General features: G+C 39.5%; 1 protein-coding gene across 1 annotated transcript in view; it reads right to left on the bottom strand.

The window, feature by feature from the left end:
* Nucleotides 1-16,523, bottom strand: part of CDC73 (cell division cycle 73) — a 101,017-nt gene that overhangs the window by 22,794 nt on the left and 61,700 nt on the right. The window lies entirely within an intron of this gene.

The following is a 16,523-nucleotide window of genomic DNA, read 5'->3' as shown; positions in this document are numbered from 1 at the left end:
TCTTCTTTAAGCCAACCACTTAACGTTGTATTTTAATCAAAAACATATTACTTGGTTTACTTCTGCTAATTTACCATAGAAGGTTATATATATATAGTTTACTTATGATTTACATTTTAACTATTCAGAAGCAACACCCTGACACAGAATGTCATCAGCTCCACACTTTCCTGAGCCTCACTGCCTCGTTTTCCCATCGTGCTGGATCTGCTTCTCTGTGGGACTCATTTTAGTGCTTATGTTCCCTGTCATCTCAGACATTTAAAATATCTCTGCCTAACAATGGTTTTGTGTTTAGTGTATTCCTTTTGCTATTTAGCATTGCTGTACCTAGAAAATACTGGGTGCACAAAGCACTGGATGAGTGGAAAGCAGCTCAGTAGCTGTGGTTAGTACAGCCATGGTTGGGTTTAAGTTTCCCAAGAGTGCCTGGTGGGGGTTTGTTTGTTTCTTTTCTTTAAGACACCTTTCAAAACCTCTTGGTTTTAAACCACTTTCTTTAAACCTCTTTTTTTTAACCTTTGTAAAAATAACAACTTTTTTAAAACAGCTATTATGTGTATAATTTTTTTTTTAAATTACCCATTACCAATATTTACCAGACATCCATCAGGACCCAACTACTGTTTTCCTATATTTTAGAAAAAAGTCTGTATTTTAGATACTTTATGCTTTTCTTGGATTCAAAATGAGCATTAACATCCATAGTTAGGTTACCCTCATTTCCCAACTGGAATGAAAAATTGCCTGAACAGTAACTTCTGATACACCTTACAAAATAAACTCTCCTGTTCAAAACCAAATTATTAAAGATATCTTATGGCAGTTTAACAGGTCCAAATTGTGGAAGGAAAAACTATTTCATTGCATGTTCCCTTTCCCAACTGGTTTCTCTGCAGAGATCATAAGAGCCTGTAGTATTTTGACCTTTAAAAAAAAATACAGGAACAAAGGACAGAGTTGACAATTTGATGCCATCTTGTGGTTTTTATTTGGTAAATTTAATTACTATCTTGTTCATTAATAATATTTAAATTAGTTCCAGAATTTCACCCAAAAATCTGAAGATTATTGGGTAGCCTGCATGCTCCTGCCCAGGAGCAGTAGAAGCAAAAAGTAACATTTGATTCTGCAAGGAGGGTTAGCAAGTGCTTGCATGTAAAACACAGAGCAGCTTCCAGCCACGACAGAATTCACCCAAAGCCAGCTCTGTTTGTGAAGAGGAACACAGCAAAAATTGGATTCAAAAGAGAAAGAAAAGTACACGTGGATGGCCAGCCTGTAAAATTATTTTTAACAAGAGACTTCAATGTATCTATTCAATTTGAGGTACAAGAGACGGTAAAAACCCACTTTAATTACCAGCAACTGTATTATCATTTCCTGACTTAAAGTATTGAACCTTTGAAAATTTTAGTAAAGCCAGCCTAAAAAACTATGAAAAAACCTGAAACAGCTACATAGTTAAAAAGAATACAACTTTTCTGTAAATTAAATATTGCATATTTCAATGTATGAACAAACGGCCAAAACAAAGGGTTGACTTCAAAGCAGGTATCTAAAAATTGGTCCAGATGCCCTACTTGAAGCCTGATAGAAACATCTATTTCATATAAATTGGATTCTGAAAACACAGAGCTTTGTTCAAAAAATTTAAAGCCCATAGAAGCCTTGGAAAAAAATCCAAGCTTTTCAAAGAGTAATGCAAAATAATCCAACTCAGTGGCTCTGCCTCTGCAGCCTTCCCTGTAATTCTCTGACTTCTGTCTGCATCAAGAAAATTTTAATAATATTTTAACTAGTGTTTCACATCATTTTATTTATACATCAAACTGCTATCATTTATTTTCATATTTCTATGCACACACAAATCTGCATGCAGTCCCACAAGACACTTAAATAATAAATTGCAAGCTTTTAACTGCCTTTCTAATTCTAAACTTTACTGTAAAAAATAGAATTTATTGTGCAAATACTTCTAATATTATAGTTACTTTCACTTCCACTGTTTGCAATATTAATGAAAAGGTCATTTCTACTGTTTCTATTGTTTCAACTTTCTTATTTTCTGCAAGGGAGAGTGGGAGTTTAAGCAGAATTAAAGATATTTTTACAGAACAAATTTTAACAGAAGAACAGTTTTACCAGTATTTATCAAAGGACTCCTATACCAACTACCTTAAAAAAATAACAGCACAGATTCACTTTTTCATACCTGGACAACCAAAAAAACTGATCTGACAAGACAAGGAGGGCTGATAAAAATTATATAGAGCATGTTTATTTCAAAAGACAAAAATGGTCATAGAATCATTAAATTTGGAAAAGACCTTCAAGCTCATTAAGCCCAACCTTTAGTGTATTATATTAAAATGTATTTTACTGAAGGTCATGTCTTACCCAGCATAGAAGGCTTCCTATCGCGAAATTCATTTTCATGCCACAAAACTCAATGTCAATCTTAGAAAGGTAATAGAAGCCTCATTATAGTTTTGCAAATATTGAAGTACATACACCAAATTTCACAAAAGAGGGAAATCAGAATGAGCCCAGCACTACAGGGATGGAGGAGGGGGGAAAGGAGAACCAGGGAGGGTGGCACAAATAAAACTCTGCTGGTTCCACCAGGAACTACCCAAACTTTAACACCTGTTGTACCCCACCATGCAAATTCAACTTTCACTTACAAATCTGGTCCTTCATCAATTCAGAACAGAATTAAAACTGACAGGATTATTCAAATTCAGAAACCCTGACACTGTTAAACATGATAAACAGAACTGGTGGGTGTTTGCAAGTTAGACCTGGCAATGAGTGTCAATGAATGAAAAATATTCACTGCAATTTCTTGTTCATTACCAGGTCAAATTAGCTTTAAACATGACTGAATTAACTGGACTGCTTGTTGATATCTTAGGAAATACTCTGGTTCTGCAAAGAAAACAAACCAAATCACAACTGAATCTAAAAGAAAATTGTAGTGACTAGTGAGCAACTAGGGACAAAAGCACATAAAAAAGCTGCAACAACAAAGCAGAAATCACTGGAGAAGCTTTTGGAAATAATTAATCAAAGCCACAACTACTGAGATGCTTTAAAACCATTACCCCCAAAGTTAAGCTATCCAGCCCCTCTGAAGAGTCCTCAGAAGTGTGTTAGAGCTCCTCCCACCTTTATCCTTGCACAGAATATCTGCAAAATTAAGAACTTTGTCTTCAATTTACATCAGTCACATAAATTCAAACTGTTGCTATAGAAATAGCAATTTTTGAGCAGAAGAGGGATGTTGGTGACAAAGATTAAACATGTAAACATTTCCATTTTCCTGGGGATAAGCTGTTTTCATCAAAAACAACAACTCTTAATCCTGAGAACTCCAGAGGACTTGTTTGTTTGTTTGAAAAATAAGGACTTGTCTATACCTCCCCTATGTTCATTTTAATGATTCATTTCCATGAACTGAGTGAAAAGACAAAGGCAGTTATCACTAAAACATTATTTTTGCTTAGACTTTTCCTTTGGATTAGTTATCTAAGCCAGCCTCACACACATTACTTGGCAGCCAGGGAGGGTTTTGAGAAGCACAGTTTGAGCATTAAGGGATTCCTTTCATCCTTCTCTAAAGCCAGGTGTAAAGTTTCTACCCTACTGGTTTTCTGCATGCCACAATCAGCCCAGGATATTTGTATTTAATTGTGAATTTACTGCAATTGGCTCATGTTTGAGTCTCTAGCTTAGAAACTTGACATATTCATAACTATCTAGTTCCAGTCCTGCCTCTAAGGGCAGGCACTGGTCACTCACAGCAAGTGCTTTTTATCAGAAATATCACAGAATATGGGGCTCAAGCAATCCATTTGCCCAACAGCACAACTGGCATGCAAATCCCAAACATTCAGAGAAGCACTATTGGTTTTGTGATCAGATTCAGCTTTGGAAATGGGATTCAAGGGAACAGTCACATTTACATTACAGAAAATGCTGCTCAGTACAGAGCAGCAGCAAGAGCCCACTTACAGCTGCAGCCAGTGAGCAATACATAAACACAGGTCTAAGTGACCTCAGAGGTCTGAGTGACAACTTCTGGGAAGACTCATGAAATGCTTTGTGTGAGAAGAATATTTTTAAAAGCTCTGCAGGTGCATAAATGAATACAGATGGACCCTTGACTTCTGTATCAAAATTTATCAAAAAAAATCCCCAAAATTAATCAAGACCCAAGTAACTGAATAACTTTGTGGGATGCTGTCAAACATCTCAATGCAACAGAAACTGCTGAGGCTCTTTCCAGCCTTCCCCTGCTTATACTGACTCCCATTGCTGCAACACAGGGGATGCTGGATTAGAATTCTAATACACGGGCAGCTATTAAAAGACCTTGGGTTATTTCATGATTGCTTGTTCAACAAATTATCCAGCACCAGTTGTTCCCAGTTGTACTTCATCCTGATGTGATCTTCTCCTTTCTATTCACTAAAAAGTAGTTTTAATATTATTCTTCTGTACTTCACCAGCTTTAGCAATCCCAGCACTATGCTTATATGCTACATTATGTTGCAAGAAAATAGAATTATCATGGGTGGTCATGGGCAGAGAGATGAAAGCAATTTTCCAAGTAATCGCCCATCAAAACTTAAAATATCTGGGGAAAGATCCTGACACTGAATTCCTTGAGGAGCCAATGTGCAAGGCTGAACAGCAGAGCAATGAACTCCAAGTTGTTTGTGCTGCCTAGAAAAAACACTGCTGAGTTCAAAGATGTGCTCTCCAGGATCAAAAGCTTTAGCTGCAGCTATAACAAATTGTAACAAACAAGCCAAGAGACCAGGGCTTGAGTGATGACAGCAATGGATGTGAGCATTCAAGGGACTGTAAGCACTTGGATATGGAAAGGGCTATTTTGAACTGCCACAGGCCAGAAAAAGGGCTAAAAAATGTTCAGATTGCAGAGTGCCTTGGACTCCAGGCTCCCTTGATGAACAACAGCTCATCTGCTATGCAAATTCAGCTGAAAAAGCAAAGATACTTTTTTTAAATACCCGAAAGGTGATGATTGTGAGATCTGCTGTAACTGTAATAAGCTGCTGGTAATACTAAACCAAACTTTGGCGGTCACCAGTCATGAAACTTGTCCTCATGTTTCTTCTCAACTCTTGTATTTTTTACTTTGTGACTTTTACACAAGCACACCCCAAGAGATTCTTGTGGGGTGGCCACTGCTTCAATGGCTACAGTAAAGTCAAGTGACAGAACAGCAGGTTCTGTCACATGACTTTACTGAAAAAAGTTAAAAAATAAGTGTATTATAGTAATTATCTATGTCATTTGCAAATAGAGCAGTGAAACCCCAGCATGACATTGGTCAGAGCCCTCAGATCAACAGTCTTGCTCAGACAGAGCAGATTGACTGTCTTGGCTGCTGGTGATAAAACTATGGATAAGATACTGAGACACAAGAGAGATCTGTACAACATGAGACAACAAAGTTAGAAACAGAGTGGTAATTCTCTGCAAAAATTTCTGAGTTTTAGTCGAACACAAAAGTGTTAAGATTTCTGGACTTGCAAATGCTGCAATTATCCACTCCCTGTAATTCCTCCAGACAGGGAAAACTGGATATTTTAATCTGCTTACAAGATAACCAGAATTCTGTCTCTGAACATTTGTCCTGCCCCAGCTGTCTCAGTTCACAAGTTCAGTTTTAGTTGTCATATGGGGAAAAAAAAGTTAAAATTAACCAAAGGAACACCACATTCACATACCCCAGATCCTATTCTGCTCTCACTCTACAGATTTTATTGCTTTAACTCATTTTTAGAAAAACAGACTGAAAGGAAGAAAATATGTTGTCTACCATGAAGACAGAAAGTGAATCAAATCAGGATGCAAGCAGAGTTTTTTTGGACGACAGGGGCGAGAGGACAATGGGTGAGCAGACTTTTTTTGTTCTACAACACCGCAGCTAAGCATCCCTGATCACAGTGGCAGCAAAAGGTATCACTTCAATTTGGTCATTTCCCCTTTGCTCAGATGCTGAACTTGAGCTCTGCATTTACAGCTTGCACCATTGGAACAGCCCTGTGAAATGTCTGTCAGGCACTGCACAGACACACAGCGTGTGCAAGGTTAAAACGCAGGGGAACAGCGACAAAAGCTTCAAGCAAAGCTTTCTGCACCAAACCCACATCCACCCGGGGGTGGCACCTCTCCCATGCTGCCACCCAGGCTGTGCTCCCCATCTCCTTTCCCCATGGGCAGCCCCAAGCAGTCACAGAATCACAGAATGACCGGGTTGGAAGAGACCTTAAAGATCACCGAGTCCAACCCATGCCCCAACACCTCAACTAAACCCTGGCACCGAGTGCCACATCCAGGCTTTGTTAAACACATCCAGAGATGGTGACTCCACCACCTCCCCGGGCAGACCATTCCAGAACTTTATGACTCTTTCTGTGAAAAACTTTTTCCTAATATCCAGCCTATATATTGAGACTGTGCCTTCTGGTTCTGTCAGTGCTGCCTGGAGAAAGAGCCCAACCCCACCTGACTACAGGCACCTTTCAGGGAGCTGTAGGGAGTGATAAGGTCACCCCTGAGTCTTCTTTTCTCCAGCCTAAACACCCCCAGCTCCCTCACTTGCTCCTCACAGGGCTCGTGCTCCCAGCCCCTCACCAGCCTCGTTGCCCTCCTGAGCATCTCAATGTCCTTCCCAAGTGAGGGCCCAGAGCAGTCCTTGCTACCAGGCTGATAATGAATGTGTTCACAGGAACTGAGCAACGCTCAGATTTTATCACCAGTAGCTGGAAAATCTGCCCCCAAACAGGAAGTTGCTGGTCATGTTGTGAATGAACTTTTATTTCACTAAAAATACTAAATCACAGAAAGCAGCTGTTGTGAACACAATACATTTCCAATGGCCAGGTTTGCTGTAAGGTGCCCCATGGAAAAGCCTTATTTTGAGAACTGCTGTACTACACACTATATACACTACATATTCTGACCACAGCTGACATTTGATTGCAATGTTTCTTTCTGCCCCGTGACTTTACACATTTGCTTCAAGTAAAACAAAAGATGTCAACACAACATATCTATTGTTTAATTTAAATGTTTATATTCCTATTTCAGTAATATAAAGACATCCTTGGAATCATTTTCCCACATTTTAAGACAAGGCACGGAAGCAATCTGGGATTCAAACACAAATTTCAAACCTAGAAAGTTCCTAAGCAGTGTATGAGTAGTACCTTAATATTACACTTTAGGAGTTACTTACCTGCAGCTTCCCATAGGTAAGCTTAGATATTTAACACAATAAAACATCTTTGAAAAAAAACCTGGTGCTCTTCAGTGTCCTCAGATGGCTGCTCCCACCTAGAGTCAACATCATTAACCTATTTTTCTCAGTACAATATTCTGAAGTCAGCATTTCCAAAATTTGCAGTAATAGCATTCCTCTCACACCAGTCACAGCAGCTGTGACAAAAACTGCCTGCTAGACTACCTTCTCCTGGCTGCAGGATGGCCAAGTTTCATATGCAGCACCACAATCAAACACCCCCAGTAAAAATGCAGAGGGTTTGGTGCTGTTCTGTGCCATTTATCACCCTGTCCTGCAGCTCTCTCTGCCTCCAGCTTTCCCTGGGAGACCCACTCCAACACATACTTTTCATTGCAGAACTCTCATTCCAGAAGTCTGTTTTAATTAAAATATTCTTTTATTTACAATTAGGAGGCAGCACTCAAATTAGACCAATACATTTGTTATTCCCCCTTCTTGAAGAAATTTCCACTGAGTGCAAGTGGGTAACTACAAAAGGCCTGGAGTTTCCCTCCCTGGGTACAGATGTAAACAGATGAAAACATTATTTTGGAGGTATCACTACTACAGATCACTGTGCATGTCAGCAGAAGGCCAGGCAGCCACCTGAACCCAAAATTCTGTATTTCTTTAATTAAGGCTTTATACTTGTCCTACAGATTCCAAAATTAAAGAAAACAAAGCCCAACCTAATAATCCCCCAAACACAACAAGGACTTAAAGCTTTCTGGTTTATACCCAGAGAACAAACAGACAACATACATTAAATTTTCAGTTGTCTCCATTTCAGCATGTTCTAAAAGCCTGGCTCTTGGCCAAAAGCAATACAGCCTATGGACATGGCTGATTTCCTTCAAAAAATCACACAGGGGGACCAAACAACAGAATCACAATATTAATCATCACCTAACAAAGCCACCTGGGACAGAAAAGCATTCCAGTCACACATCACAGAATCATATATTGAGGACAAACAATACAATAACATATACTGTATTTGCATCACAGCAACAAAGCTTCCCACTTGTGTGCTTCTTGAGAAATGGAGATGTTTGAAGAAGTGTCTTCAAGGTTTTTAGTGCTAGCATGGCTTCAGCAGGATCTGTGTATTATTGCTGTAATACCATATACCAAAGAGATGGTGCAAATGGCTGCTGGTATTGGTATCCTGAAAAAACACATCATTCATACTACCCTGCTGGAGAATCTAAAAGCTGATGATGTTACATGCCCGTATCAAAAACTAACTGTAGTGGCAATAAATCATGCATGAAGTTAAAATACAGGAAGGCTTCTGGCTGGATCACAAAAGAGGAATTTTTCCATTTGGCCTTCTGCCTCTACTTTCAGCTTCCTTTGGCATTATACCTAAATTCCCCATTATTCTTCTTTCTTTAGTATAGAAGATTAAATTAAGCCCTTCTCAAAGCTAAGATGACAGCATTCAACTTTAATTTTTTCATTTTACACACAATCCATACACTAGATAGACTATCTCCAAGCTTCTAGCATTGCATTAGGAGAACGGGTTTATCACAGACTGTTCTCAGCTGTATTTTTGGTAGTGCATAAATGCATTCTCTTAAATAAAGGTCAACTGGCAAGATCTCACGTAGTGTGGGGCCGGCCTGTTCAAAGATGAGAATAAAAGCTCTACAAAACCAACATATTTTAGGATCTTCCTGTTACACTGTAACTTCTATACAGGCTTCATCCATGGCTGCAAAAAAATCAGCCCTGACAAATGAGCAAACTCCAAAGTGCATCACAAAACAGGTTCTGAAAGTTTTCAAAAGGCTGTGCCCTCTCGCTCTGTACACACACAGACACACAAATTCAGTTTAAGAACCTCCCACTATGAATAGCCCCTGGAGATGACAGCCTGCCAGTCAGCACATTCACAGGTGAGCTCAGTCCAGCCATCCCTTCTGCTCCTCACATGTCAGCAGCCATCAGTCATCCATGGTGATCCTGGGGATTCACAGTTCATCTGAAGGAAATCTGCCATTAGCAGCGAGACCTCCTCAGCTCTCCTTCAGCCCTCACATCTGTCCTGGTACTCCAAATAGCTGTTTCACACCTTTGAAAAGTCTAATGTCAGTCAGAAAAAAATAAATAAGTTTTTTTGGGTTGTTTTTTTTTTTTCCCCTACAGCAATGTGTTTCAAAGTAAAATCCCCTCAGTTCAGAAAACTGAACACTAAAGTGACAGGAAATAAAAATGAGTAAACCACTAAGAGCAGACAATGTTTTGGAATAGAGTTAGGCTTTCAATGCCAAGATTTCAATGAGAGAAAAAAAGCCCAACACAAAGTGTAACAAGATTCCTCTGTTATGACACCCTGGAACTTTCTGTACGTGCTTAGGATGGCTTTACCAGTCACAAACAGATTCAATTTCATAGAGACTCATCCAATAACTTCCTTGCCTTAGTCGGGTCGTGCTCTACTTTTACAAGAAAAACACCAAAACAAAATAGCAGCACCACCTTTTGAGCAAGGGCAGCAGAGTAATTTTACATGTAGCTCAATGGGCTGATAATAAGTACACAGACCAGAGACCTCACACTTTTCTATTTATTCCTGTGCTTCCAAAAAGACATTTTGAAAATGTAAGAAAAAACAACTAATCAAGAGTTAATGCCAGAATACATATTTCTTCCTTATTTTGTAGGTTCTGCATTGGCATATTCTTGGGGCAATGAATGTGTGCCTATTCTGGAGGAAAAGCAAAAACTTTTATCTCCTCCAACAGAGATTTCTGTCTCTGACTAGTGCTTAGTTGGAAGAAACATCTGAAGGCACCACCACTATGAAAGCTGTTCTGGGAAAAACCCCAAGTTACTATCACCCAGACCTCCAGCAGCTGGGATCAGGTATTTCCAGGTAGCACATTTTCCACCGGAGATGATGGAGGTGCCTCAGGTTTCACACTTTCCTTAGCTCAGGGCAGCTTCTCAGAAGCACTGCTCTCTTCCTTGCCAGCCCCAGCACTGCCACCCAGCCCAAGCTGCCTCAGCAGTGCTGTGAGAGCAGCAGGAAATGCTGCACACACTCATCAGCCACCCGGGACCCAGGGCTGCACCAGCCTGCTCCGAGCAGGCTGCTGCATCTATTCCCACACGGCTGACATTCCACGAGGCTCAGGAGATTCTGTGCATTATCCTGTGCATGCACACATCCAATTTTACTCTGGCACCGGTCCCAGCCAACCTGCCAGGGAGAGAACAGGGATTCCAGAGCTGCCCTAACCTTTCTGCTGCACCCAGCACTTCCCACTTTACTGACATATCTCCTTGCTCACTCCCTTCCTCCCATGCACCTCAGAGAAGTGACATTTAATTACATGGAATAAACAACCTCTTGTCATTAGGCAAACACAGCACACGAGTACAGATTGTGGCACATCGTAAAGAAAAAAAGGAAAAGACAAAACAAAGAAAAAGGCAAATGTAAATTTTTCACAGTAGGGAAACCTTTTCCTTATGTAGTGACCTAGATTCTCAAACAAAGGGATTCCCTTTCTGTACTGTATCCAGTAACCTTATTAAATAAAGAAGGAATTTTTATTCTATCTATTACTTTGCTTGTTACCTAGAAATACAATAGAAGGGCTTTTGATATTTGGCAAAATAAGGAATGCCAAGGCAAAGACTAACATGGAGATCCAAAGGTGTGAGGGAAAGAAAGAAAAAAAAAATCAGAAAAAAAGTGGGTCAGATTTGGTCTCATCAACAGTTCAATCTTTTGATCTGCAATGTAAACCATAATACTTGCACATAGATAAAACAAGCATGCATTAACCAAAATCTACAGAAAAGCATTTGTAGAAGTCTGAATGATTGATTACACAAATCCTCAAGAGGAGAAGACTTCAAAGAATCTACAATATGCATCATCCAAGGTCACGAGATCTTGGGGGGTTTTTAAGAGGATGACAGGTTTCTGTAAGTTTCTAAGAAGTGTGGTGGTTTTTTTCAGATTACAAATGCTCTCTATAATTCACTTTAGCAAGACAGATCAACAATAGAACTCTTTGCAGATGCTGATTAAGAATTGCAAGATTATAAACCTAACAGAAAAATATAATTGTGTATTTTAGGCCAAATTTTATGAATTCAGCATTATTATATTAAATATAACCAGTATTTTTTCTTTTACAGACACACTTTCCTACAGAATGCATTGATTATTCTTAATATTACATCTTGAGGTGGACAAGATGCAAGAGAGCTGTCTCTGATTTCTTCTTCTGTTAGAAGCCACTAAATTACAGAAAAAAAACCACCTGGAATTTCAGTTTGAAATATAGCTTAAGATAGTAGAAAATAACAAAAATTCTCCAGTTCTCAATCAATACTCTGTCAATTTACATTATACAAACCAGACCCTGAGGATTTCCTCTAAATCAAGTATTTGAGGACTAGGAGTCCTGGTTACTGACTCTACATGAGTAATTTATGTGAAAAAAAAATCCTCAGGCTCACGAAATTAATCTAGAGTCTTACACAGATTACAGAAGGAATTATGAACACAGTTATTCAGACAAAATCCATTATTTCCACAGCAGAGCTTCCTTTCCCTTGGAAGTCACTCAAGGAATGGTATCATTTAAGTTTAATGTGAATTTTAGAAGTGGAAAGCCTGCAGCTTAATCTCCACAGATTGGGAACTACAGCAAATTGAGGGAAACATGAAGGTGGAATAACATTCAGTAAAATGGGGAGTAGCTGGGACACGTCCCCAGCTGGCCAGGCTGAAGCAGTTCAGCCAGACTGGGTGATGTGCAAAGTGTTTGGAGAAATTTCAGTCTCTCCAACATGTCAAAAAAAGAGCAGTAGGGAATTGCTCTTAAAGGGGGATTTATTCTCCATTTTATGCTCCAGGTTTTCTGTTGGCTATGAACAAATATTGCTGAAATTTATTACATGAATAGGACCTGTTGAGTCACTGGAGAAAGGATTTTTTCCACAGATTTTGTTGGTTTTCCTAGTTTAAGCATCTGTGCTAGAAGGAAAGGATTCAGGCATTTAAGGCACTTGCTAAATCGCTGTTATTTCTGCTATAAACCTTTCATGTCCCCCAGAATTAGCTGTAAATGAAGAAACCTACAGGATGGAGCTGTAGGAATTAACATACTAAAGCTACTGAGGAAATGTGACAGATGGAAAGAGTCAGTACAGGTCTCAACCCCAAGACACAGGAAATTCTGACAGCTCTGAAAGTCCAGTTCTTCAATTTCACATTATTTAACGTTCACTAAACAAATGCCTCACCAATTTCACTACTAAAAATTTTGGAGGTAAACAAAATATATTCCTGTATAAACCATATACATGGGGAAAAAAACTAAGTGAGAGGATGAACAGCTGGAGTTGCTAATCTCTTATTTGGCCCCACACAAAAGAAAAAAAATAGCTAAGTAGCTCCTCCAGCATGGAAGAGTGCTGGGCAGGATAGGATGGCTGCATCCTTTGATCAGCCTAACAAGCCAAGTTGTTGGGAGAGAAGTGTGGGATGCCTCAAGAGCCTGAAGACAGCCTGAAGCAAAAGGGGCAGAAAAGGCCTGGACAGGTGGCAGCAACTGGAACAAGACATTTTCCTTCCTCAGCATAAAGGCTGGTGCCTATTACCTCCAACAGGATGCCATCTTCCTTCATTCCATCTTCCATGCTTTGAAATTGGATATTTACTACCAGTTCTTCCATAAGAGTCCCACTTTCTGTAAGAACTGGAGTTTTTATTTCTAATTCTCATGCTGGGGTGGGTGTTAGGGGTACCTGGATCATAAAGGATGAAACAACCCACGAGGTAAGGGGAAAAACACCAGCCCATTTCCCACTGTAGAGTGCCTGTGAATGTTGGTACTTCAGCTGCTTGGCCTCCTCTCCCCTGCGGTGCTGAATCAAAGCTTCATAAAGTCTCTGCTCTTCTCAGAATGCAAAAGCAACACTTGTGACAGGCAGAAAATATTACTGCTGGCACTGGCTGCTCAGTTCATCAGGGGAGAACCACACAACCAAAAATCCTGCACAATACAAATGAAATTATGTTGCCCATCCCCTGGAAGAATAAAATCTGCATCTAGCACTTGAGATCAGCAATAATTGCATGCAACACCTGGGGAAGATACGAAAAATCAGATTCTGAAAAATCAGAAGAAAGCAAAAATATGATAAAGCAAACAACACAACATTGAAGAAATAAACACATCTGGAAAGTAGTCCAATATACGTTTGAGTAATACACAAAACCAGAACTGAATCAGAGCAGAACAAAACTTTATATTTTGTACTTTGGCTTTTTGAGTGAATTTTCAATCGCTCCAAACCTGTGATCCTCTAAGGAAGCTGTAATAGGAGAACAGAATGAATTCTAGCTGGACACCTGGAAGATCAGTTTACTTTATAAAAAAATACAAGCTCTAAAATTATAGAACATCTCCCTGAAATGTTTCCCAAGAAACACCCTTCTGACTTGAAAACATCACTTGGACTTTCCCACCTGTCACAACTTTGTGAAGTTGGGGATATGCTTATATTCCTTATGGACTAAAACATAATAATCAACTGCATAAAACCTGATCCATGTTTTTTAACAACCAGGAACATTTTCTAGTTCTGTAGATTGATCTGTATTGCTGCATTCAAGTGCTAAAGTTATGACACCCAGTGGTTAATGAAATCATCAAGTTTATGGCTTGGGTGTTATTAGAACAGAGAGAAAAATTTTGACCATTTATTAAAAATGCACCTAGTGTAAAAGCTGGGTTTCACTACCAGCTAAGCAATGGTGAAAATCTACTAAGCAAAATAAGGCAGGCAATACTGACACTTGTGGTCATTTCTAGATTGCTATTTTTCCTTCACTTACAAACATGTCTGGCATAGCTAAGAAACATATTGGGATCTCAAAGTAGCCAAGCAAATTCCAAGTATTTGCCAAACCTGTCTCTACTTTAGATGAACTACTGGAGGAATATCATTTTTGAAGAAAAGAGCAGAATGGCCACTGGCCATATACATAATAATTCTCAACATGGAAAATTAAAACTAAGCATTTATGACACTCTGCATTAACACATTTCCAGAAGGCAAAAATAAAGCTTAAAAACAAGAATAACCAACCTTGAAAATGTTGCCATTAATCATTCTGAACTGTCCCTTGAAAGGTTTTCAACACATTACAGTTGATATAATACTCCATTTTACTGTGATAAAATGAACTTTGCAAAGTATTCATGGAGTATCCAGAATGCATGATTCCATATGGGAATAGTGATAAGTCACCCATGGCCTAAGTGTTTCAACTCTCAAGGGGCTTGTGCCACCAGGCAGAAGATGCCAAGCAGTACATGCCTCAATACTGCAATTAATCCAAATTAGTTTGAGGAATTTCTGCTGATGTTGTCAAGACAGAACTCTACTGAATGGCTCAACCTAAGAGTTTCTTATAAAACCAGTTAGACAAAGCTCTGTTAACACCCTCTAAAAACAACACATAAAGAGTTTAAAAGTTCTTTGAAGAGAATATTCCAAGCCACCACAAGTTTGCTTTGCATTGGTACATGTTGCTCATTCCGAGTGGTCAGGTGCACAGGGAATTGTGAGCAGCCCTCTCCTCTCCTCTCCTCTCTCCTGGACTGGCTGAGCACTCCAGTTCCTGGTCACAGTAACTCTGCCTGCTCCTCACAGGCTGTACATCTTCACTTGCTCCTTGGAGCCTTAATAGGTGGCAGCCTTTCAAACACTAACACTGCAGCTTCTAATTTGGGATGTAACCATAGTAACATTACAGAACACACTACTCCCTGCATGGAGAACAAGCAGTCAACTGACCCTTCGTGCTGAGACTGGGCTGAAATAAAGCTCATTCCAACCTCCAACCCAGCAAGATTACCAAAACCTGCAGCTCCTATTCCCAGCCCAAAGCAAGAGCTGCCCTCCTGAAATACCCACAAATGCACAGTGCCCTAGGAAAGTAGCAAAGAACAAAGTGCTATAAAAGGAAAGGAAATTCTTCCCAAAACTTTGACTCTAAAGCTGAATCAGTCACTCCCAGATGAAAAGCACTACAAAAACCAAAGTTTTTTCTTACTTTTCTATAAGATTAGCAAAGAACTGCTCATACTTTACTTGGGAAAAAAAAAAAAAGGGAATGAATGAAAGAAATTGGGCATTAATATTTGAGAATTCAATACTCAATTTGTTCACAAGGCAAGATGACAATTTTTACACATACCAACAGACAACAGCTCTGCCTGAACTTTAGAGGCTACACACAAGGGATATGGCTATTTAATTAAAAGCCAGAGCTGATGTCTGTTCCCTTCTAAATTTACTTTAAAAAGGATTCTCCTTAGAAAAACAGCCCTCGGGATTTTTGTACCTTTAATATTTACTAATGAGCATTTACAGAAAAAAAAAGCAGATCTCCCCCTTCCAATATAATATATAAGCATGCTGCCTATAGGTCCCAAGCTTTAGGAACCAGGTACAGTGAAGCAGGAGCAAATAAATTAAATCTCATTCTGTTGAGCTCTGAACTTATTTCCCAAATACAAGGTTCCATGTCTTGTCTGAAAATTCAAAACTCAGAGGCAGATTTACATGTTTGTGTTTGACAAAGGCATTCCTTCCTTCTGCCTGGATGCACTGACCACACAAATAACCCACCTGGTTTCCTACCCCAGCCCAGAGTGCAGCCAGCTGGGAGGACTCCTGGCCACGCTCTCACACGTTTGTGTGCTTCAGCCACAGGCTGCACCAAGTGCTGGATATCACACAGGGAGGCGTAAGACAGCTCTGTGTGTCTAGGTGGGGAATTGAGCCGTCTGGGCACATATGGGACATCTCAATGCACTGGTCCTCAATTGTTCACAAAGGTCCCAGATCAGTACGTGGTGCTGGACACAGGCACTCTTCTCATGCTCTACCCCCACACTGACCCCTCCCCACCATTTTTTAACCACTGATTTGTTTAGACTGGAGGAGATACAAAGTCTTTACTGATATGCACTTAATATTTATAATTACTGTTTAGGAAACATGCTCATGATCCTAAAATGTCCTCAGATAGGATCAAAGGATTTGTGGAATTCGTTATTAGGTTAGGAAACTCATGCATTATAAACAAGACTAAATTAATAGAGAAAGTTAGTGTACATAGATGATTTAGTTAGGAGGATCTAAATCTGATTATGTT

This window comes from Passer domesticus, chromosome 7 (genome assembly GCF_036417665.1).
Source record: "Passer domesticus isolate bPasDom1 chromosome 7, bPasDom1.hap1, whole genome shotgun sequence".
Lineage (NCBI taxonomy): Eukaryota > Metazoa > Chordata > Aves > Passeriformes > Passeridae > Passer > Passer domesticus.
Note: the sequence above shows the minus strand (reverse complement) of the source record. Positions and strands in the feature narration are given on the sequence as shown.